Source organism: Heterodontus francisci, chromosome 1 (genome assembly GCF_036365525.1).
Source record: "Heterodontus francisci isolate sHetFra1 chromosome 1, sHetFra1.hap1, whole genome shotgun sequence".
Classification (NCBI taxonomy): domain Eukaryota; kingdom Metazoa; phylum Chordata; class Chondrichthyes; order Heterodontiformes; family Heterodontidae; genus Heterodontus; species Heterodontus francisci.
This window is the reverse complement of record NC_090371.1, coordinates 200,489,970-200,513,952: the sequence shown is the minus strand read 5'-3', so window position 1 is coordinate 200,513,952 and position 23,983 is coordinate 200,489,970. Positions and strand designations below refer to the sequence as shown.

Sequence of the window (23,983 nt, the reverse complement as noted above, 5' to 3'; positions counted from 1 at the left end):
CAAAACATGTCTTTTCAGTTGTGGAAAAACTAAGCCCTGGCTACTGACAAGGTGACTGGCAATTTTTGTATTCTCATCATATTTCAGTAACATCTTCCACAAGCAAAGAGTTGAACAGTCTTCTTCAGCTCAAGCAACAGAAATTGTCAGAACTTTTGAAATTAATGTACCTCAATATGAAAAAACATCAAACACAAAAAATACAGTTATGTAAGTGTGGCGCAGCCTAATTCACACCATACAACCGGAGAAGTACACAGAATTATCTGCCGCAATGTCTAGACAGTGGAATAACTGCTTCTATACATCAAAGGTTGATACTGCTAATTCAATGTCGGGAACATCAATTAATTTTTTAAATAAACAAAGCTGCCTGTTCTTTAATAAGGAAAGAATCCAAGTACTTTTAAATTGGTGAAGGGGCATTAAAACATCACTGAACATCCCAAATTGTGATCCCAACAATTCATACCTCTCCCTCCCACGGGCTGACAAGATCATGCTGCTACATAAAGCACAAAAGACAAATCACAGCCTTTTGTTAAACAAGCCACCCTACCCTGAACCCAGCAAGAAAAAGATGTAATATACTATTTTAAAGTCTTCTCAAGATTTTGGAGGGTGACAACTCTAACAATTATGTAAGATGCAGAAACAGCAAGAGTTCTTAGAATTGCTGAAGTGTATAATTTAAGTAATATCTTGCTAGGAGGTGTCCATTACTGGTAAAAAGAAACAGGGGGGAAAAGGTATGCTCTAATTATGATAAACTAAAGGTACAGGTGAATGGAACACTTAAAGGGCCAACACTGCCACTGAAAAACAAACCTTCAGAGCAGTTTGTAACAAGTCAATGTGACTAACTAGTGCTTTTTGCTAGAACAGTATTAAATACTAGTTAGACCGCAGCTAAGTACTGCATATAGTTCTGGTCACATTACAGGAAGGATGTGATCACACGAAAGAGTACAGAAGAGATTTATGTGAATTTTGCCAGAAATGGAGAATTTTAGCTATGAGGAAAGATCAGAGAGGCTGGGTTTGTTTTCTTTGAAACAGGGGAGGCTAAGGAGAGATTTAATTGAGGCGTAAAAAGTAACATTCGCTCCACACAAGTACCAGGCAATGACCATCTCAAACAAGAGAGGATCTAATCCTCTCCCCTTGATGTTCAATGGCATTACCATCGCTGAATCCCCCACTGTCAACATCATGGGGGTTACCATTGATAAGAAACTGAATTACCGGCCACATAAATACTGTGGCTACGAGAGCAGATCAGAGGCTGGGAATTATGTGGCCAGTAATCCACCTCCTGTCTCCCCAATACCTGTCCATCATCTACAAGGCACAAGTCAGGAGTATGATGGAATACTCTCCACTTGCCTGGAGGGCAGAGAGAGACAGAGAGAGAGGGGAGAGAGACAGCATAATGGGGTAGAGAGAGAGGGAGGGGGAGAGAGGGAAGAGAAAGAGATCAAGATCACTCTTGACAGAAGAACGCCAATCTGGAATATTCCACATTGCTATGTCAAGTATGTGGGCAGAGATTGATTACTAATGCAAGTAAAATCATTGCCAAGTATGTCACTAAATCAGAGTTCAACGTAGTGACAAGAAAGCGGCACAGTGGCTAGTACTGCAGTCTCACAGCTCCAGCGACCCGGGTTCAATTCTGGGTACTGCCTGTGTGGAGTTTGCAAGTTCTCCCTGTGTCTGCGTGGGTTTCCTCCGGGTGCTCCGGTTTCCTCCCACATGCCAAAGACTTGCAGGTTGATAAGTAAATTGGCCATTAGAAATTGCCCCTAGTATAGGTAGGTGGTAGGGAAATATAGGGACAGGTGGGGATGTGGCAGGAATATAGAATTAGTGTAGGATTAGTATAAATGGGTGGTTGATGGTCGGCACAGACTCGGTGGGCCGAAGGGCCTGTTTCAGTGCTGTATCTCTAAACTAAACTAAACTAAGTCAATAAATTAGTTTTCTCATTTAAAGCTTCGTCACAAAAATGCACCTTTGTTGTTTTGATAGTAAGATAAATTTTTCATGCCTTTATCTTTCCAAAATTTTCTCGCTGGCCCCCATGGTAGGACAAAAATTGCAATGTGGTCTCCCCACGCATAAAGGTTGGACACCCGTGTTGTAGAGGGCTGGAGAGTCTGAAAATAGGTTTCATGGTCTCAGAATAAGGAGTTGGCCATTTAGAACTGAAATGAGGAGAGATTTCTTCACTCAGAGAGTTGTGAATCTCTACCCCAGTGAGCTGTGACTGCTTAGATGAGTAGATACAAAAGTGTGATTGATAGATTTTTGGAATCAAGGGATATGGGGATGAGGCAGGAAAGTGGAATTGATCGAGAATTGATGTCGGCCATTCGGCCCCTCAAGCTTGCCCCGCCATTCAATAAGATCACGGCTGATCTGCCCCGGACCTCAACTCCTCTTTCATGCCAGCTCCACATAGCCCTCAACTCCCCCATATTTCAAAAATTTATCTAGCTCCTCTTTAAATACTTTCAGTGATCTAGCCTCCACAACTCTCTGGGGTACAGAATTCCAGATATTCACTACCCTCTGAGAGAAGAAATTCCTTCTCATCTCAGTTTTAAATGAGTGTCCCCTTATTCTGTAACTATGTCCCCTAATTCGAGATTCTCCCACTAGTGAAAACATCTTCTCTACAGCTACCCTGTCATGCCTCCTCAGAATCTTGTACGTTTCAATTAGATCACCCCTCATTCTTCTAAACTCTAATGAATGAAGGCCTAATCTATTTAGCCGTTCTTGATAAGTCAACCCCTTCATCCCAGGAATCAGTCTAGTGACTCTCTTTTGAACTGCCTCCAATGCCAGTATATCCTTTCTTTAATAAGGGGACCAAAACTGCACACAGTACTCTAGGACAACAAAAACAAGAAATGCTGGATTCACTCAGCAGGTCTGGCAGCATCTGTGGAAAGAGAAGCAGAGTTAACGTTTCGGGTCAGTGACCCTTCTTCGGAACTCAGTACTCTAGGTACGGCCTCACTAACACCCTGTACAGTTGTAACAAGACTTCCCTATTTTTAAACTCCAACCCGCTAGCAATAAAGGCCAAAATTCCATTTGCCTTCTTAATTACTTGCTGCACCTGCCTGCTAAGTTTTTGTGTTTCATGCACAAGAACATCCAGATCCCTCTGTGCTGCATGTTTTTGAAGTCTCTCTCCATTTAAATAATAGTCTTCCTTTTGATTCTTCCTACCAAAGTGCATGACCTCGCACTTTCCTACACTAAACTCCATCTGCCAAGTTTTTGCCCACTCACTCAACCTACCTATACCCCCTTGCAGATTCCTTATGTCCTCATCACAACATGCCCTCCCACCTATTTTTGTATCGAATGCAAATTTGGATTTATTACACTCTGCCCCCTCCTTCAAGTCATTAATATAGATAGTAAATAATTAAGGCCCTAGGACTGATCCTTGTGGCATTCCACTAGTTACGTCTTTCCAACCTGAAAAAGACCCATTAATCCCAACTCTCTGTCTTCTGTGAGTTAACCAATCCTCAATTCACACTAATACATTACCCACAATACCGTGAGCTCCTATCTTGTGCGATAATCTTTTATGTGGCACCTTATCAAATGCCTTCTGGAAATCGAAATACACTACATCTCCTCGTTCCCCTTTATCAACTCTGCTTGTTATATCTCCAAAGAACTCTAGCAAATTTGTCAAACATGATTTCCCTTTCACAATCTGTTTGATTGTGTTAAGCTTTTCTAAATGTCCTGCTATTTCTTCCTTAATAATGGACTCTAGCATTTTCCCAATGACCGATGTTAGGCTGACTGGCCTATAGTTTCCTGCTTTTTGTCTCCCTCCCTTCTTGAACAGGGGCGTCACATTAGTGGTTTTCCAAACCGCTGGGACTCTCCCGGAATCCAGTGAGTTCTGGAATATTTCAACCAATGCATCCACTATATCTGCAGCCACTTCCTTTAAAACCCTTGGATGTAGGCCATCAGGTCCTGGCAACCTGTCTGCCTTTAGTCCCATTAATTTGTCAAATACTTTGTCCCTCGTGATAGAGACTGTTACAAGATCAAGTAGGATTTAGGGAGGACTGGATGGAGCTTGTGAATGAAAGAACATTCAAGCAGCTAACTTTTGAGGTAACAAGGTGACTTTCACTTTCCACCATCCCACGTGGTGCTGATTAAATCACTGATCACTCAATGTCAAAGTACTGATTGGTGTTGTAAAATTTATGAAAAACCACATCAGAATATTGCTTTTAGAATTTTTATTGTATCCTCTGTTCACCTTTACATAAGCAATCTCTTCTTTGATAACATAACATACTGTTAATGTAACTTTAAACTGTTTGAAAAATGTTGAGCTCGTTATTTAAAAATTAATGTTCCTCGTCACTTTTCAGAGGCACCCAACTGGAATAATGAACAAGGTGGCATGAATATCTCTGGTCATATCAGCATCTGTTTGAGCAGTCACCAATTCCCGGCACATTCTTACTGAGGCCTCAAAGGGCTCATTACAAAGCTGCTGTTGTCCATTACTGCTCCTATAATATTTCCAATTGACTTGTACACATGTCCCCATGTTGAAAACATAAAACTAAATTATAACAATTTTTTAAAAAGATTCTCAAATGCTTCCAAGATGTTTAAGTAAAATTAAAAGTTCTAGTTTGATGTAAAAGAGGTTAGTTAAAGAAATACATATGGCTGTAATAGCTGTTGCTATGGCACACCATAGCAATGACTGGGTTAATACACAGGCACCAGCCTCAGTCAGCAGGCAGAGTGGAAAACTGACTGGCCGTTTCATTGAGATGGACAAGGTAAAGGGGAATGACTGAGGTATTCAAGGGAGGTAGGGGTAGGGAACTGTGGTGGTGTGAAATTAGAGATGAAAAAGAACACAAAATGAGGTTGGAGGGAGAGAAATAGAGAGAATATAAAATATTTTTTTCTGCAGTTAAAAATTAGAATTATTGTTCATTATTTTCACTGTGCCATGATTTAAGAAACATTAGTATTCCAATTCCTTCCGAACATCTTACTAAGGCAACAATCAGTGTAAATTTGAAAACCCCAGTCTAGAAATTGGTTTGCCTGCCCGCTGAAATGGGTGCAGGCTTCAGGCGCCTCCATCTACATATGCAAAGGATAAAAGCAAAATACTGCAAATGTTGGAAATCTGAAGTAAAATCAAAAAGTGCTGGAATTACACAGCAGGGCAGGCAGCATCTGTGGAGAGAGAAACAGAGTTAACATTTCAGGTCTCTGACCTTTCATCAGAACTGTTCACATGCCTGAAATGTTAACTCTGTTTCTCTCTCCACAGATGCTGCCTGATCTGCTGAGTAATTCCAGCACTTTTTGGTTTTATTACATATGCAAAGGGCCTGACCCCTTTTTCAGGATTGGGCTCTGTGCCAGTCTGTAATAAATCAGAGTTCGCTCATAAATCAACGAATATAAAACAGAATATTCTTATGCTCCTTCCAAAAAGGATTTCAATTTATCACACAGTGTTGCTAATACCCCTGAATTGTGCTATTCTGTGCTATTATTAATTTCAATGATTTATTCTGTGCTGACAAACTGGATCCATTCCATCAAAAAAGGGAATTAATAGCTCACTTTAGCCACTGTAATATTCCCACTGCTTAAGTTCAGGTTCTGAAGCTATGAAAACCTGGCACTATGAGTCTGCTGTAGTAAAGTAAGTCCAAACTAAAATAGTGCTAATGTAAAAGCTGCTGACTGGGACCTTGATTTGCAACATCCCCAGAATGAAAGCACAAGTGTTCCCCCCACACCCACCCCCCAACCCCAACCACCACACCCCTCTCTTTCCCTCCTCTCTCTCACCCTTTCCTGTTAGGGGGTCACATGAAGTTATTTTGGGCAGCTTCAACTCAGTTCCCAGTAGAAGCAAGTCAACAGCACAAAACAACCCAATATTCTACATTAAACAGCAGTAATTGGACAAATTCACTCAGACTCCATGAAGACATTTCAAGAAGAAAACAATATTAATTGTTACATCAGTGTGACAGACGTTTAAATCATGCATAATAAAATATGTTTGATTCAAGAATGTGTCTTTGCTACACATTCTGCCATGTAGATCCTGTGTCCCACCTTTCTCGGCCCCATTTTCTGTATCACTGACCTTGAATTCAATTGCAATGGACAGTAAAGGGAGTAGAGACAAAAATAACGTGGTGCCTGAGGATTTCCACCAATACTTTTTGCTTTGCAATTTCCTCTTGTCCTCTCCTATCATTTCCTGAAGACATGAACTTATCTTCAACCATTGTTCTGTCTGTTGTAGAAGCCCCATCAAAGTGGCTATTCTTTACATGTGAACCTCGATTGTGAGTGTGGTCATGCTCGTCATCCATAGGGGTTTTCATGGCTGAGTCAATCCTGCCAACATTCGCCTCCCATGTACAATCTTCATGGTATTAGTTTGGCTCCATTGGTGGCATTCTTGACCATCAGCCAGAAGATGAAAGGTTCAAGGCCCATTCCAGAACTTAAGCACATAGCGAATGAATTTCTCTTCAGTGCGAGATAACCACAGGGCACCAATACAGAAGCCAAAACTGGTGATGCCAATTTTAAATGGGGGCAGAAACCCACTAAATTCTATGATCGCAATGCAGAATTGGCCAGATCACCCACCCTGCAACAAAAAATAATCATTCCTCCTTGCTCCACAGTCCCCAGTCTCCTTCCTCCAGGCATTCCCTCCATCCTCAATGCAGAGGCTAGAGGAAAATGAAATCAGCCACAGTCCTTCTTTGTTATTTAGTAGCAGGGTAGGCTTTGGGTGGAAGGCTAATGTCAATAACTGTGTGAAAATCTTAATGTCCAATTTTATAAGTGGGCATTGAGTGGGAGACCTTCCTGCCACATTGTCCTCAATTCTCTGCCCCATGACTGCCTGCTTATCAGATGATAATAGGAAGGAAAATCCTCATCTAGTGCCATACATATTTTAACAACTTAACCCCATGCCCCTTTAAGCTGCTTTTATATTGTGCTGTTTTTACTAGATCATCTGCACCGTATTAACAATTCCCAGCTTTTATACTTCCCACTTGCAGCCTGCTATGAGTCCTACATGTCAGAAGCTGCCACCACTAGCATGGGCCTTTGTGCAATATAAAAGTAGAGTCAACTACAGAGGAATTGCACTCCCTGCTTGCAGAGTATGATGTGATGCAATTCCTCTCTAATTCCATTACAAAATACAAAGGTACCAAATCAAAAAGCAGATCTAAACATTTTTAAATAAAAACAGAATGTGCTGGAAATACACAGCAGGTCTGACAGCATCTGTGGAGATTGAAACAAAATCAATGATAAGAGATGTGGGACATGAAAGTACCATTAGTGTCGACCAAATAATTTAACTTTAATAGACTCAAAACTTTGAAGGTGGAGCGCACAGGCAAATTCCCAATATATTCTCCTCGCAGGTGAAGCTCTATAGTGGGAGGCCAAACTCATAAAATTACCTCTAGGAGCTGTGGCTTTATTACCAAGCATTTTTTTTGTCTAGAGCCTGCCAATTGAGGCTGAAAACAAAGCTGTTTGCAATTAACACTGACCACACGCTCCACAATAGAGTAATAAAAAACAATGGCAAAAAGGGTTCAGAGCCAGCTCTTTAAAAAGGTTCCAATCCCCAGCAGTACAGGTGATCTTCTGTTGAAAGGTAACAAGATAATTAAATTTGTGTAACCCGATATAGGAACTATTGAGGCTGATTTAATGTCTGCTTCTTTTGGGATTGAATAGCTCTATTCATAACAGTACAACATCTTGAATAAATGAAACGGATTGGATGCACAGTATAATGCCAGATGTGGCTTCAGGCAGATTTTGCTCCCAAGGTTCTTTTCCAGTTGGTACCAAGACATAGAAAATGTAAGTTTTCCAAAGGCTCTTCTTTCACCATTCACCCCCTTTATTAAGTGGCTGATTATAATTAAAATAGGAGTGCACATTCTAAAGCAATAATGAAGCTTATGTTCGTCAAACACCAATAAATTAGAGCACCTTTAATGCAATGAAACGTCCCAAGCTTCACAAGAGCATTATAAAACAAAATATGACACAGAGCCACATGAGGAGATATTAGGTCAGATGACCAACAGCTTGGGCAAAGAGGTAGGTTTTAAGGAGTGTCTTAAAGGAGGAAAACAAGGTAGACAGGCAGAGGTGTCAAGAGGGTATTCCAGAGTTTAGGGCCTAGGCAACTGATGGTGTGGCCACCAATGATGGAGCGATTGAAATCGAGGAGGCTCAAGAGGCCAGAATTAGATGAGCACAGATATCTCAGAGGGTTGCGGGGCTGGGTGTGAATACAGAGATAGGGAGGGGTAAGGCCATGGGGAGATTTGAAAACAAGGTTGAGAATTTTTTTCATTAAGACATTGCGTGATCAGGAGCCAATGTAGCTCAGTGAGCACATAGGTGATAGGTGAACAGGACTTGGTGTGAGTTAGTTTAGTTTTAGTTTAGAGATACAGCACTGAAACAGGCCCTTCGGCCCACCGAGTCTGTGCTGACCATCAACCACCCATTTATACTAATCCTACACTAATCCCATATTCCTACCAAACATCCCCACCTGTCCCTATATTTCCCTACCACCGACCTATACTAGTGGCAATTTATAATGGCCAATTTTACCTACCAACCTGCAAGTCTTTTGGCTTGTGGGAGGAAACCGGAGCACCCGGAGAAAATCCACGCAGACACAGGGAGAACTTGCAAACTCCACACAGGCAGTACCCAGAATTGAACCCGGGTCGCTGGAGCTGTGAGGCTGCAGTGCTAACCACTGCGCCACTGTGCCGCCCTGTCTCAGTTAAGGCATGGCAGCAGAGTTTTGGATGACCTTAAGTTTATGGAGGGTAGAATGTGGGTGACCAACCAGGAGTGCATTGGAATAGTCAAGTCTACAGGTAATAAAGGCATGAATGAGGGTTTCAATAACAGATGAGCTGAGACAGGGGCATAGTTGGGCGATGTTACGGAGGTGGAAATGGGCAGTCTTAGTAATGACGTGACTATGAGTGAAAATGAAATTCATTTCGGGGTCAAATGTGACACCAAGGTTGTGAACAGACTGGTTTAATCTTAAGACAGTTGCCAGGGATAGGGATGGAGTCAGTAGCTAGGGAACGGAGTTTGGAGTGGGAACTGAAAACGATGATTTCAGTATTCCCAATATTTAATTGGACAAAATTTCTGCTCATCTAGTTCTGGATGTTGGATAAGCAGTCTGATACTTTAACAGTGGAGGAGTTGAGAGAGGTGTTGGTGAGGTAGAGCTGGGTGTTTTCAGCGTACATGTGAAAACTAACCCTGCCAAGGGGCAGCATCTAGATGAGAAATAGGAGGGGGCCAAGGATATATCCTTGGTGGACACCAGAGGTAACGATGCAGTGGCAGGAAGAGAAGCCATTGCAAGTGATACTCTGGCTACGATTAGATACATAAGAATGGAACTAGGTGAGAGCAATGCCACTCAGTTGGATGACAATGGAGAGGCATTGGAGGAGGATGGTGTGGTCAACCATGTCAAGGCTGCAGACAAGTCGAGAAAGAGGAGGAGGCAAAGTTTATCTTTGTCACAGTCATATGGAACGATATTTGTGACTTTGATAAGAGCTGCTTCGGTATGGTGACAGGGGTGGTAAATCTCCTGAAATCCATCTCACACATGGTCTGCACAGCAAGAAGACTCCTTACAGTTGTTTATTTTGTAACCTGGAAGTACTGACAATGATGAGGATGTTGTACAAAGATGGATTTTACAAGTCTGCACTGCTGGAATGGAGCTTCGAATCCTGGGAGCATGAATTCACAAAATCTCTCTTGATCCCAAGTCAAGATCAACACCAATACCTATAACATCAGAAATTGTTGTTGTACTTCAGAAAAGAACTGCTGACTTGGGAATTGTGGAAATACAGAAAAATAACTACGTTTGCAATGCAGCCTATTTGCCCTTTGGACTCATGAGCCTTTCCAAGGATGCATTATTTTTCACTTCCACTTGTTTCTGTTGCAGTGTACACAACAAAATTTGGACAGAACCAGCAAATGCATGATTCATTATTTCTGTTGTATCACACCTTGAAGGTTATTACATTTCAGTTCCGTGGGTGGAATTTCTCCTCACTTCCATTCACATTCAATCGGGACAGAATTGAACTTTTCTTTTTTTTTGGGTATTATCAATTGCATTTTTAAAAATACAATGCTGTTATACAGTTTCCTCTTCATCACATCACTATTACACCTAGTAACTTCAATGTTGTTTGGCTGCCTTCAGGCAAAAGTTAGGAAGAGCTTTAAGCCAAATGGCTTGAACTCTGCCAGTGTTGTGCAACCGGCTTATACAATAATGTACAAATGAGACTACAGATTGTGACACACAATTTGATTGAAGGATAACATTGCTAGTGAGTCCTTCAATAAAGTTGCCTGCTCTCAGTTATGACCAAGTGCATTGCTGCTACTCAGTTATTGTGATTCAAATAAATATTTGTTGCCACTGTTTGAAAAGCAAAGCTTTCTGTTTATGTTTGGAGGCCGCATTGGTGTCTGAAGCATCTTGGCAGAATTAGAGATACCTTCCTGAAACTTCTCCTGTATTAATGATAGCTTTTGTTATGCAGTTCGGCATTTCAAAACCTGTTGCAGTAAGTATGAGAAGCCTATTGTTTCAGCTGCCACATTCGACTCTGTCAAGCAAGCACTGTTCTATAACAGGTAGATAGTAGCAGTGGTACCTCTCAACCAAATCTTAGCCAACCCAAATGGTCCACCAAATAAAATGTTAAACATTACTCAATTTATTTTTCTGTTCTATTTATTGATTCCTCTCTCTCTTCAGAGCCTCTACAACATGCTGTATTTCCCCAAACAAAGAAGATAGGCAGACAATCTGCTCTCAGTCTCCCTGCCAGTCCTTAACTGACTATAATGAGGTGCATGAGAATTACGTCCTTTGTCATCCCCTTCCTCCACCCCCCCCGCCACCACCCCCCACACCATGTAGTCACTGCACCATATCTCTATGTGGCAGTACGGTTCAGATCAATGGGAGATGCAAATTTTACAGCCCGATTTTCATTTCTATGGAATAAAATCTAGATGAGTTCTCTGCCAGATTACCCCCAGGCAGTGAAAACAAAGATTAGCCCATGTGTCCACATAATCTAAGAAAAAATTGCCAGGTTTCATGTCTTTTCATTCCCCGTCTCTCACAGCAGAAGGTAATCCATAACGGCCAGAAACCTCAGGCCACAAATAGTGCTCACTTCAATGATAGATCCCTGACCCATCATGAGGAAGAAGCTTGGAGATGCTGGGGAGCCAGGTAGCTGAACATCTTGGGGACTGAGACATAGGCTGGGATTTTATCTGAGCGATGAAGGTCTTGACGTGCAGCAAAAGAACCATTGAGACCCCACATTGCCTCACTTAGGCACTTAACTGGACAGCAGCGGGTCTTCCACAGGATCAAGGACCCTGGCGATGTAAGTCCTGCTCTCTGAGAGCTTCCAACCAATCATAGGCCAGCAGCTCTTTAACTGAGTAGCGCCACCGTGGAGGTGATGGCTGCTCCCAAGGCCTAGGAGTGGGACTGGACCCAGGCCAGAGGTAGGTCAAGGCGGGAGGGGTCTCGTGAGGTGGGGGTCGCTGGGGAGGGAGGTGCTGGGATCAGCAGAAAGGGTGGGCGTAACTTTCAGCAGGTGCCCCCCCCCCCTCCTTTCCCAATGCCAGGTCCCCCGATCAGGCACTAGATGCCTTTTAATGAGAAAGCCCCACAACCCTCACCCCATCCCCGGAGCCGGCAAGCAACCCATATGGTTTTTCTTGCTGTGCCCGTGCGGTGGCAGGCCTGCCTGCCGCTGGGCTAATTGCAGCGGCAGGATGAGGCCCTTAATTGGGAATTAATTGCCCATTTAAGGGCCTCAATTGTGGCAGGGCAGGAAGGCCATTCACAGGCCATCCCGCCCCAGACTTAATTTCGGCGGAGGCAGGAAGTTGATGGGGTCCCCCACCCCCGCCACCATCCCACCCGATTACATGCTCTCCCCGCCTCCAAACCTGCCGAGGGGGGAGAGCATAAAATTCCCCCCATTGTGACAGCTGTACAGTTGTCAGGACTCTTATTTCCTCTTCCTCCTGATACTGTTCTACATCAGTCATAAGGACATATATATGAATGGTCGTAGTGACACCCATGGGAAGGGCTATGTGACAAAGGGGAGGGAAGAAAGATGTGTTCCTGTCTGAAACTGAAGAATCCTTTTTTAACAGAACAGAAGAGGTGATTGTAAGGTGTTTCAAAGCTCAAATTTCAGACAAGGCTTGGGAACACACTAAGTTTGTGAACTCAACCACTTCTTAGTTTGATGAGAAATTAGGATAATGACAGAATTTTTGGGACAACAGCAATGCTTTTGTTATCCTGTCATCTTCACACATGCAACAAGCTGGGAGTGGGAGCATCTTCTGCCAGCACCCAGCTCATCAAATATCATGGAATTTAAAGTCCATTCTTTTCACTTTACGTCAGCTGTCGAGCTGTTGTGTGCACGGTTATTCCTGGTACAGTGGGATGCCTGGCTAGGCAGTGACCATAGTGCACAGAGGTTCTGCAGCTGTGGCAGGGCACATTCCAGATAGCCCAATCTCAAAATCATTTAAACATGTCCAATGCAAAATAGATATTTTGTTTTTTTTTTAATTTAATTTTGGTCAGAATTTTACCTCAAGTTTCATGTCGCCTCAATGTCGTGCACCTTTTCCTCACAGAGATGAGCAGGTGACCCACACTGAGGGCACTAATTTGACCTTCCTACACTGGGAAAAAAGCAGCTCTCCACTCAGCTCTGCTGAAACAAGCAACTCATCATGTGGGACCTAAAATTGTGCCCCAACAGCTCCTGATGCAGTGCTTCGAACGCCTATGAATGCATCACCAAATTCTAATTTGGGTTTTTGAATCTATATGATTCTCAAAGCATTCTGTTCTGATGACAGCTATGTTTTGCTCCAACAGACTGTAAATGGACTTAGCAAAACTTAGAAGCATTGCTTCCAAGTGTTAGAGGAATAATGCAGATTCAGAAATGGGACTTTTGCATACACTGTCTATATCAGAAGGAACTCAAGGTTGCTGTTCCCTTCCCTCCCATGGGCCCGTTTGATTGTCACGTAATTAGTGTTTGATGACAACCTGGTGCAATGGACCAGAAAATCATCTGGAAAAAGAAAGCTGAAAATTTCTCAGGGAAGTTCACTTATAAACCATGTTGGGAATGGTTTCCAAATCAACAATCAGAGAGCGGAAATGGATAAAGTAGAAGAAGGAGCTGTTCGCTGTCAGACCTTGGATGCATCAATAAACATGTTTATTCCAGTGCAATTACAAGGTGTTTCTCAGAAGACATTTCCTAATAATTATTAAGGATCTATACCCAAAAGGTTAACTTATTTTTTCTCCTTGCAGATGGTGGGGGCATTGCTGTGTGCCACTTTTACTTCCAATCATTGAAACATTGGACATCAGTCACTCTCTCTTGGCTTTCTTTTCAAAATCATATTCCTCAATTTGTCACATTTTTCTTCTACCCGGTTGACGCGGGAAGATTTCCAACTCTCTTAGTTTACAATGTAACTGCATTTTGATTTATCTTATTAAATGTATTATTTTCCTTTTGAAGATGAGAAACATTGCCAAGTAAAAACCTGCTTTGTTGTTTGCTGTCATTTCAAGTTAAAGCACTTTTTTCAACAGTCGCTAGGATTCCATGGGGATTAAGGTAATTTCCAGATAGTATCTCTCAAACATTTCAAAAGCATGGTCAACATTTCAGAAGGGAGAAGGCCAATTCTACCTGAGGGTCGATTTTGGCTTCTATCTCCTGGTGTTAACGATAATAGCCTCAAAATTGGGTCAGTAGCTTTAATGTCCCAATTACACCAAAGAGGAGGCTGGAGACATTTTAAAAGGGGCCTTTTAAAAAGGGGTAGTTCAGTTGGCTAGATTTTTCCCCCAAAAAATATACATCATTCATAAAAATTTGCAAAAATATTTTACAGAACAGTTCAAATTTCACATTTCGGAAAGTACAATAGAGATCAGATTTCTTCGATACAGACGAACATGAAGTGCCTCACAATTCTTGCCGTTCCATTTTAAATGCAATGTAATTGGCATTACATAGTAAAAAAACATTTTGATGCATACAGACCGAGAGGTTTGACACAGATTCCAGCCCCTCGGTTCACTATGGCAGGAGGACCTTACACAGTGGCTTTTCCCTCCCCAAACCCCACTTTGGAGAGCACGTCCATCATGTATGTGTGCGATATCCTGTCAAAAGCCTTCTCTTGGTCCAAGCTGATGAGGCAGGTGTCCAGCCTCCTGTCCTATACATAGGCAATCTGAGTAGCATGAGACTATCAGAGATCTTCCTGCCAGGTACAGTGCAGGTCTGGTCAGGGTGAATCACCAACTCCAGAGCACACTTGACCCGACTGGCGATGACTTTGGAAAGAATCTTGCAGTCTACATTAAGCAGTGAGATGGGCCGCCAATTTCTGATTTACACCCTCTCCCCCTTCCGTTTGTAGATGAGGGTGATGACGCCTTTCCTTATGGATTCTAACATGCTGCCAACCAGAAGCATACTCTCATACACTTCCAGCAGGTCTGGGCCGACCCAGTCCCACAGAGCCGAATACAACTCAACCGGTAAGTCATCGCTTCCAGGAGTTTTACTCGTTTCGAAGGACCTGAAGGCCTTTGTCAGCTCATCCAGAGTTAGCGGCTTGTCCAGACTCTCCCGCATGCTGTCATCTAAGACCTCCGTGATAAATGACAGGAAGGACTGGGAGGCTCTGCTGTCCAGGGGCTTCATGTCGTAGAGCCCAGCATAAAAGGATTTGTTAATCCTTAGACGTTACCGAGCCATCCTCTTCCCTTCAGGCCGCTGATCACAGAGCTCTCTCTGTGTACCTTTTGGAAGAAGAAACGCGAGCACATCTCATCCTGCTCAACGGAGCGGACTCTGGACCGGAAGATGATCTTGGAGGCCTCTGTGGCAAACAGCGAGGCCTGCTGGCTCTTCACCTCTTGGAGACCCTCCTTGACCTCGACCACCATCGACTGCAGCCAGAGCAGATTTTGCATTCTTTTCTGGAGTCGGGACATTTCCCTCTGTCTCTTTCTTGCCCTCTTAACACCTTTGAGGATAAAGAACCTCTTGATGTTCACCTTGATCACTGCCCACCAGTGAACCGGAGACTCAAAGAAGGGTTTCACAGTTCTCCAACCTTTCTGATCTCTTTTGAGTTCCTCAATGTTCTCTGGGGTTAGCAGTGTAACATTCAGCTTCCATGTCCCCCTGCCAACCTGCTGGTCATCCTGTAAGTGACAGTCGGCCAATAAGAGGCAGCGATCAGAGAAGAACAGCGGCTTGACGTCGGTGGATCTGATCCATGAAAGCACGGGACACAAATAGGAAGTCAATCCTGGAACGGGCAGACCCGTCTTGTCTTGACCATGTGTATCTACGCTGCGCTCCATCTGCAGGTTTGCTGAAGACATCGAGCAGCTTGGCATCTTTTACTGTTTCCATTAGGAATTTGGACGTAGCATCCAGTTTGCTGTCATCACTGACGGATCGTCCAGCTGCATTAATTATGCAGTTGAAGTCACTGCCAAGAATGACCGGCCTGAACGTCGCCAGCAGCAGTGGGAGCTGCTGGAGGACAGTCAGTCGCTCGCTGCACACATGTTGATTAACCGGAGTGGGCATTGTTGTATATGACATCTGCTACAACGAGGCGACCGCCCACCACCTCCTTAACTTCGGAGATGGTGAAGTTGCCTCTCCGCAGCAGAATACCCAGGATGGAGGAATGGGAATCATTTCCCCCTGACCAGATCGATGGCCTATGAGACCACCATCGCAACCACTGCCTGTAAGTGTTGAGGTGCGGGGTTCCACACTCCTGCAGAAACAGCAGTTCGGCTTTGACCTTGGCGAGGTAGTCCAAGGTTGAAACACATTGCGTAGTGGATTTAACGCTACGCACATTAATCAAAGTAATCTTTATATCCATTTTAAAGTTGGGTGTTGATTACCACACCAGGTGTCCTTTCTAGTCCCTGTCCTTGCGTATGTTTCTGCATACCCATATTGTGCACACGCTGTTTCACATTCGTTGGACTCCGAAACCCCTCCTGGTTACTCATGGGGGTCTTGTAGGCAGAAAGGTTTGGGCTGTCCTCTGCTGGTGGTGTCTTTCCGCTCTGTTCCTCTTCGAGGACATCACTGCTCCCGGCTTCCAGGAGCTGGAATGCAGCAGACGCTTCGCTGCTCTCGGTCTCCCAGAGCTGGAGTGCACTGGGCATCTTGCTGGGTTTAGCGCTTTGGGGTTGGAGCGCACTGGGCCTGTCACAGCTTCCAGTGCCATGGAGCTGGGGGGCTTCAACTTCCAGCTCCGTTGAGTTCTGCTGCTTCTTTTGCAGGTGCCGTCTTTCCAGCTCTTCCTCGTCCAATTAGGAGGAGCTGCTGTAGTCTGTCTCAGACAGTAGCCTCTTCTTGCTATTGGTTTGGTTGGTGACCTATTCCTTTTTTGGAGGCTTCTTCTTTGTGGTTTTCCTTTTTACCACTTGCCACTCACCAGTTTGTCCATCTGCTGCTTCCTCCTCCATTGATTCTGTCTGCACAGGAGGAGTTTCCGGGAAAGGGGTAGGTGTTGGGTCGCTGGTTGCAGCTGCCTCCCCTTTCTTCTCAGATAGACTTTTCTCACTGCGGGGAGGATTGCTTGTCTCCCTCCCAGCACCAGACACGTTCACCGTTCCTTCTCCCAGCCTTTTCTTGGACCTTGTTGCCTGTGCATAACTAAGGCAGCGTTTGGGGCAGGTTTTGTAGCGGTGGCCCGCCCCGCTGCACAGGTTGCAGCACTTACTCTGTTTACAGTCCTTCGTCTGGTGGCCTTTCTTCTTGCAGACGACTGTGCTGCAGTTGGCCACCATATGACCAGATTTGCCGCAGTACGACAAACCCTGGGCTGCCCCGCATAGACCAAGAAGCCTCGACATCTCCCAATAGCGAAGCTGGAGGGGGGATGGAGGATAGCTCCATTGGAGTCGACCTTCAAGGTCACCTTGACCTGCCGCTTGCTGGTCCAAATCCCAAATGGGCCCTTGACATCAGTACTGCTGCCGGCCCCCTCGATGTACCTGGCAAGGAAGGTGAGTACATCCACGATGAGAACATGGGGGTTGTAGAGGTGGATTGTCACCACCCGGTTACATTGCGACTGCAGCATGAAGAGTGGCTCCACTGTGAGGATCAACAGCGGTGCCTGGTTTCCTCTCTCCTTGAACACCTTCAGGAACTTGATGCATCCTGCCTTGAACATCACATTGAAATATCCACTGCTGGGGAAGTCCTGCAGGCAGAAGATGTCTGCAGCTTGGAATCCACAGCAATCAATAAGGATTTTCCTAATGAAGAAGGTACAGTCAACAGGCGCACCTTCTTCATTATCCTTCATCACTCAAACGCTGTTATGCACTCCCTGGTCTGAAGCTCCAGAATTGGTTACAGCCATTTTACTCAAAACATTCCTGGAACAGGATCAATGACCACTGGTCATGGTCTCTCCCCTGCCAGCACAGATGGCTCGATGTCTAGCATGTGATTCAGAACAATGTCAACAGCATTGGTTCAATTCCTGTTCTGGTCTGAGGAAGGCAATGAGACACCACCTCATACACCCTCTTCCCCAGACATGCTCATCTCTCCTGGGTGGAGAAAAAGGTCAGAGGATCTGCCTTTGGGCAGGCCACCACCAAGGCATGGCACTGCTGGGTGTCCTGGGTTTTTCACGTGGTGAGCCTCTTTTAATATGCAAATAGTGGTCCTAGATCACCTGATTGACATTTTAAGTTGGAACTGGTCAAAACCTGCACCGTACACACTCCAACCATTTTCACAGTCGATGGAGTCAAAGAAGCCCAGCAAAAGTAAGTTGGGAATTACTTTTGTTGGGCTGGGAAAAGGAGTGCGCCAGTGCGTCCCACAAAAATAATCTGGGACAGTGTCTCCCTGAGGTCCACACCTTCCCTGAACATGACCCTCCCCTGCACTGACCTAACTGGTAGTCAGGGTGGCCTGATATTGGCAGACATCAATCCAGTAAGCTCCATCGGGATGATCGCTCAATGTTAACGAGGCTGGTGCCTCAAAATCACAGCCATCTCGTCACTGTGGGTACAGGCGACTGGCCAGCAGAGTCCATACGTCATTTCCTGAAAGTCTAAATTGTCCCACGGAGTTGGAACACGGGCCAATTTTTCTTTAACTTACTAACCAGGGATTGAACCCACAACTACATTCTCTCTAATTTAGTAAAGGGGAACTGACTAAACCACCTGAACCCTCACCTTTGCATTGTGGCCTGGACTTTCCTAAGAGCTTGTTTTTTTGGACACAAATTTGCTCTATTATTGTTTCTTTTTGCAAGATACTACAATACTTTTAGCTTTAATGCTGAGTCCAACATCAAGCCACAAGTGTCAAGCCAGGTTCTTCAAAATGAGTTTCAATAAGCCCCAGCTTTATAATCCACAGGTGCCAGTTATCGTTTCTGTCGACCTTTTAGATGAAATCTCCCAAATCTGCCAGTTTTACAACCGCCCCTGTTCAAGGGATGTCACAAGAACGCAAGAAATCGGAGCAGAAGTAGACCATATAGCCCATCGAGCCTGCTCCACCATTCAATACCATCATGGCTAATCTGAGGCTTCAACTCCACTTTCCCGCCCACTCGCCAAATCCCTTGATTCTCTGAGAGACCAAAAATCTATCTATCCCAGCCTTAAATGTATTCAACGATGGAGCATCCATAACCCTGAGGTAGAGAATTCCAAAGATTCACAACCCTTTGAGTGAAGTAATTTCTCCTCATCTCAGTTCTAAATGATCGGTCCCTTTTCCTGAGACTGTGCCCCGTGTTTTAGATTCACCGACTAGCGGAAGCAATCTCTCAGTGTCTACTCTATCCAACCCCTTCAGAATCTTGTATGTTTCAATGAGATCGCCTCTCATTCTTCTAAACTCCAGAGAAAATAGGTCGAATTTACTCAGCCTCTCATCATAGGACAACCCCCTCATCCCAGGGGCCAATTTAGTGAACCTTCGCTGTACCGCCTCCAATGCAAGTATATCCTTTCTTAAATGTGGAGACCAAAACTGCACACAGTATTCCAGATGTGGTCTCACCTGTACAATTGTAGCAAGACTTCTTTATTCCTGTATTCCAATCCCCTTGCAATAAAGGCCAACATGCCATTTGCCTTCCTAATTGCTTGCTGTACCTGCATGCTAACTTTCTGTGTTCCTTCTACAAGCAAACGCAAATCTCTTTGAACATCAACACAAACAAGTTTCACACCTTTTAAAAATTATTCTGCTTTTCTATCCTTACGACTAAAATGACTAACTTAACACTTCCCGAAGTTATACTCTATCTGCCATCTTGTTGCCCACTCACTTAACATGTCTACTATATCTCTTTGCAGCCTCTCTGTGTCCTCCACACAGCTTACTTTTCCACCTACCCTTGTGGCATCAGAAAACTTAGATACATTACTCTCTGTCTCTTCATCTAAGTCATTAATATAGATTGTAAACAGCTGAGGCCCCAGCACTGATCCGTGCGACACGCCACTATTCACTACCTTCCAACTTGAAAATGCCCCATTTATGCCCACTCTTCACTTCCCATCTGTTAATCAATCCTCCATTCTTGCTAATATATTACCCCCAACTCCATGAGGCCTTATCTTGCCTATTAACCTTTTGTGTGGCACTTTATCGAATGCCTTTTGGAAATCCAGGTATACTATATCTACTGGTTCCCCCTTTATCTACCCCACCAGTTACATCCTCTAAAAATTCCAGCATTTTCCCAACAACTGATGTTAGTCTAACTGGTCTGTAGTTCCCTGTTTTCTCTCCCTCCTTTTTTTGAAAAGCAGTGTAACATTTGCCAACTTCCAATCTGATGGGACCATTCCTGAATCTAAGGAATTTTGGAAAATCATAGCTAGTGCATCTGCTATCTCTGCAGCTATCTTTTTAGAATCCTAGGGTGTAGGCCATTAGGTCCTGAGGATTTGTAAGATTTTAATCCCTTAAGTTTCTCCAATACTTTTTCTTTGCTGATATTAATTTCCTCACTCTTTTTAGCCCCTAGGTTACCGTCTATTTCTGGTATGAAATTTGTGTCTTCTACTGTGAAGACAGACACAAAATATTTGTTCAATGCCTCTGCCATTTCCTCATTCCCCATGATAATTTCTCCTGTCTCTGCATCTAAGGAACCAACATTTACTTCAGCTACTCTCTTCCTTTTTATATTCTTATAAAAGCTTTTACAATCTGTTTTTATATTACTGGCTAGTTTACTCTCATATTCTGTTTATTTCCGAGGAGTCTGAAAGTTATCCACAGTATTTAAATCTGGCCTCATTAATGATCTATATGTTAGAACCACTTGCTTCAACTTGCATTCCTAAATCTTCATTATGTATCCTCGTGTTGTAGTTCATTAGCTATGCTCACCACACTGGGAGTGATTTCACAAAATGGGGCTAAAATCTACACAAACTAGTAAAATTCTGCTTCTTATAGGGTTGATTTTAACCATGCCTGCCCTATTGGAATGGTGAGTTACGGGTTAAGATGGCTGGTGAGAGTCATACTGAGTTTTAATGCAGTTTTGCCACTCTTCCGCCCCAATTATTTAATTGACCTTAGATTGGGCAAAGGAGAGCTGCCCACCCAGGAAGGCTGGGGAAGAGGGCCTACTTTACATGGAAAAGCCACAGCCTGACAACATCATTGGCATCACAAACTTATTTTTGCGTTACATTTCAGGAGGTACACATAGCATCAAACCCACCAGCATAGCCTGCTGAGTGAGCAGAGGAGGCCAAGCCAGGTTTTTGCTAATTTTTCCGACAAAGAGGAGGAGTGTTCTTCCAAACCTGCAAGGAATCCTAGGGCCTCCCATCCTTTCCGCTCCCTCCCACCACAGTAAGGTTTTTGCAGACACCCTGCTAACACCACCATTCTCAACATCAACCTTATGCCAGTGGCTGATACTTTGGGCTGCCAGCACTATTGGCCTCCTGCCAAATTTCCTGCCTCCATCTGCTGGCTCTTGTGATTCCCACCAGCTCTGGGCAGGAGATAATGCAGACAAATTTAAGTGGTCCCAGCCTCACACCAACGCATCCATGGGGTTTCCCTTCGACCCAAAAGCACCCAAGTTAAAATTGGGGCTTAGATGTTAAACTTGATGTGGCCTTAAATGCACTGTATAAATTTTTTAATTTTGTAAGTCTAATGCAGAACTCTTTGACCTTAAATTTCAATGGGGGTTCTCTGATCTCCTATTGTAACATTGGCGAGTCACAGAACTCTTGGGGGAACAGCATACCTGCTGTCTTTCTGGAGGATCCCTGAATGTTACTACAGGACATGGAGAGAAATTCAATACTTTTCATTATAACCCACAAATGTTATGTAAAAAATGTTATTTATAAAATGAAACGTGACATAGTAGCAAGAGCCTGAATTAATCAGAGAATGAAGAAAGAGAACGCACTGACTTTAACCTGATATTTTGGGACAAATCTACTCAGATGGACTTCAGTGAGGAAGAACCATATCTGTAGAGAGATCTAAAGAAAAAGAAAGCAAAACTTCAAGAATCATTGAAACTTTGTAGAAGTTGGACTTTGTTGCTACTACCCATCAAGGGTACTTAATCTCAAAGTAGCTCCTCAAATAGACATGTCTTTTCCAGAAATAAAAACAAGAAATGCTGGAAATACTCAGCAGGTCTGTCAGCATCTGTGGAGAGAGAAGCAGAGTTAACACTTCAGGTCAGTGACCCTTCATCAGAACTGGTAAAGGCTAGAAATGTAATAGGTTTTCAGCAAATAAATTAGGGGTAGGGCAAGAGATAACCAAAGAGGTGTTGACAGGACAAGGTCACACAGAATACCAGAAGGTCATGGAGCAAAGGCAAATGGTATGTTAATGACGTGGTGAAAGACAAAGGGTTAGTGCAGAGAGGGTGTTAATTGACAGAAAAACAGAAGAGCCTGGCCCAAAGCACAAACGTGAAATAAAAGCAGTGGGTAGGCACATGGTAAAAAAATGAATGATGAAACAAAATAAAATAAAATAAAAAAGAAAACGAAAAATAAAAAGAGGGGCCCGTCATGCTCTGAAATTATTGAACTCTATGTTCAGTCTGGCAGGCTGCAGCATGCCTGATCGGTAAATGAGATGCTGTTCCTCGAGCTTGCGTTGATGTTCACTGGAACACTGCAGCAATCCCAGGACAGAGATGTGGGCATGAGAACAGGGGGTGTGTTGAAATGGCCAGCAACCTGAAGCTCGGTTATGCTTGCGGACTGAGTGGAGGTGTTCTGCAAAGCGATCACCCAATCTGCGTTTGGTCTCCCCAGTGTAGAGGAGACCACATTGTGAGCAGCGAATACAGTATACTAAATTGAAAGTACAAGTAAATCGCTGCTTCACCTGAAAGGAGTGTTGGGGGCCTTGGATAGTGAAGAGAGGAGATAAATGGGCAGGTATTATACCACCTGCGATTGCAGGGGAAGGTGCCATGGGAAGGGGACGAGGTGGTGGAGGTAATGGAGGAGTGGACCAGAGTGTCACGGAGGGAACGATCCCTTCGGAATGCTGACAGGGTAAGGGAGGGGAAGATGCTTTTGGTAGTGGCATCACGCTGGAGGTGGTGGAAATGGCGGAGGATGATCCTTTGGATTTGGAGGATGGTGGGGTGGAAAGTGAGGATAAGGGGAACCCTGTCGTGGTTTTGGGAGGGGAAGGGGTGAGTGTAGAGGTGCAGGAAATGGGCCGGACACAGTTGAGGGCCCAGTCAACCACAGTGGGTGGGGGGGGGGGAATCCTCGGTTGAGGAAAAAGGAAGACATATCAGAAGCGCTGTCACGGAAGATTGCATCATCAAAGCAGATGCGTCGGAGTCGGAGAAACTGGAAGAATGGAATGGAGTCCTTACAGGAGGCAGGGTGTGAAGAAGTGTAGTCGAGGTAGCTGTGGGAGTCAGTGGGCTTATAATGAATATTAGTAGACAGCCTATCCCCAGAGATGAAGAAGGAGATGTCGAGGAAGGGAAAGGAAGTGTTGGAGATGGACCATGTAAAGGTGAGAGAAGGGTGGAAGTTAGAAGCAAAGTTGATAAAGTTTACCAGTTCAGTGCAGGAGCAGGAAATGGCACCGATACAGTCATCAATGTACTGGAAAAAGAGTTGGGTGAGGGGGGTTGAGTAGGAATGTTTGACATATCCCACAAAAAGACAGGCATAACTAGGACCCATGTGGGTACCCATAACAACACCTTTTACTTGAAGGAAGTGCGTGGAGTCGAAGGAGAAGTTGTTCAATGTGAGAACAAGTTCAGCCAGGCGGAGGAGGGTGGTGGTGGATGGGGACTATTTTACAGAACCTAGCCAGGTATTTCCTCCACATCATTACATGGATCAGTGTTAGATCAAAATTGGCTCCAAAAGAAATAAATGACAACAAACCATAGCTTTGAGCTCCATGTTATATTAGGAGATGGTTACAATCTTTCCTTCTATTCAAAACACTGTCACACTATGCTATATACTTTACTCTCTTTCCCTTTTTGGGGGGGGTCTCATTCAGCTTACAGTCTCTTTACTCTTGCTTATTAAGTTTCCTCCATAGTTTCTATTCCTGAGACATAAGGATGTATTTTCCCGGTCCTGGGAAGACAGGTTTGGAGGCAGGACCAGGAGCAATATTGGAGAATCTCA

General features: G+C 44.1%; 2 protein-coding genes across 3 annotated transcripts in view; one reads left to right on the top strand and one right to left on the bottom strand.

Moving 5' to 3' along the window:
- sorcs2 (sortilin-related VPS10 domain containing receptor 2) overlaps window positions 1–23,983 on the bottom strand; it is an 810,245-nt gene that overhangs the window by 397,241 nt on the left and 389,021 nt on the right. The gene's annotated exons all lie outside the window — the stretch shown is intronic.
- Window positions 1–23,983, top strand: part of LOC137374286 (uncharacterized) — a 177,672-nt gene that overhangs the window by 88,552 nt on the left and 65,137 nt on the right. The gene's annotated exons all lie outside the window — the stretch shown is intronic.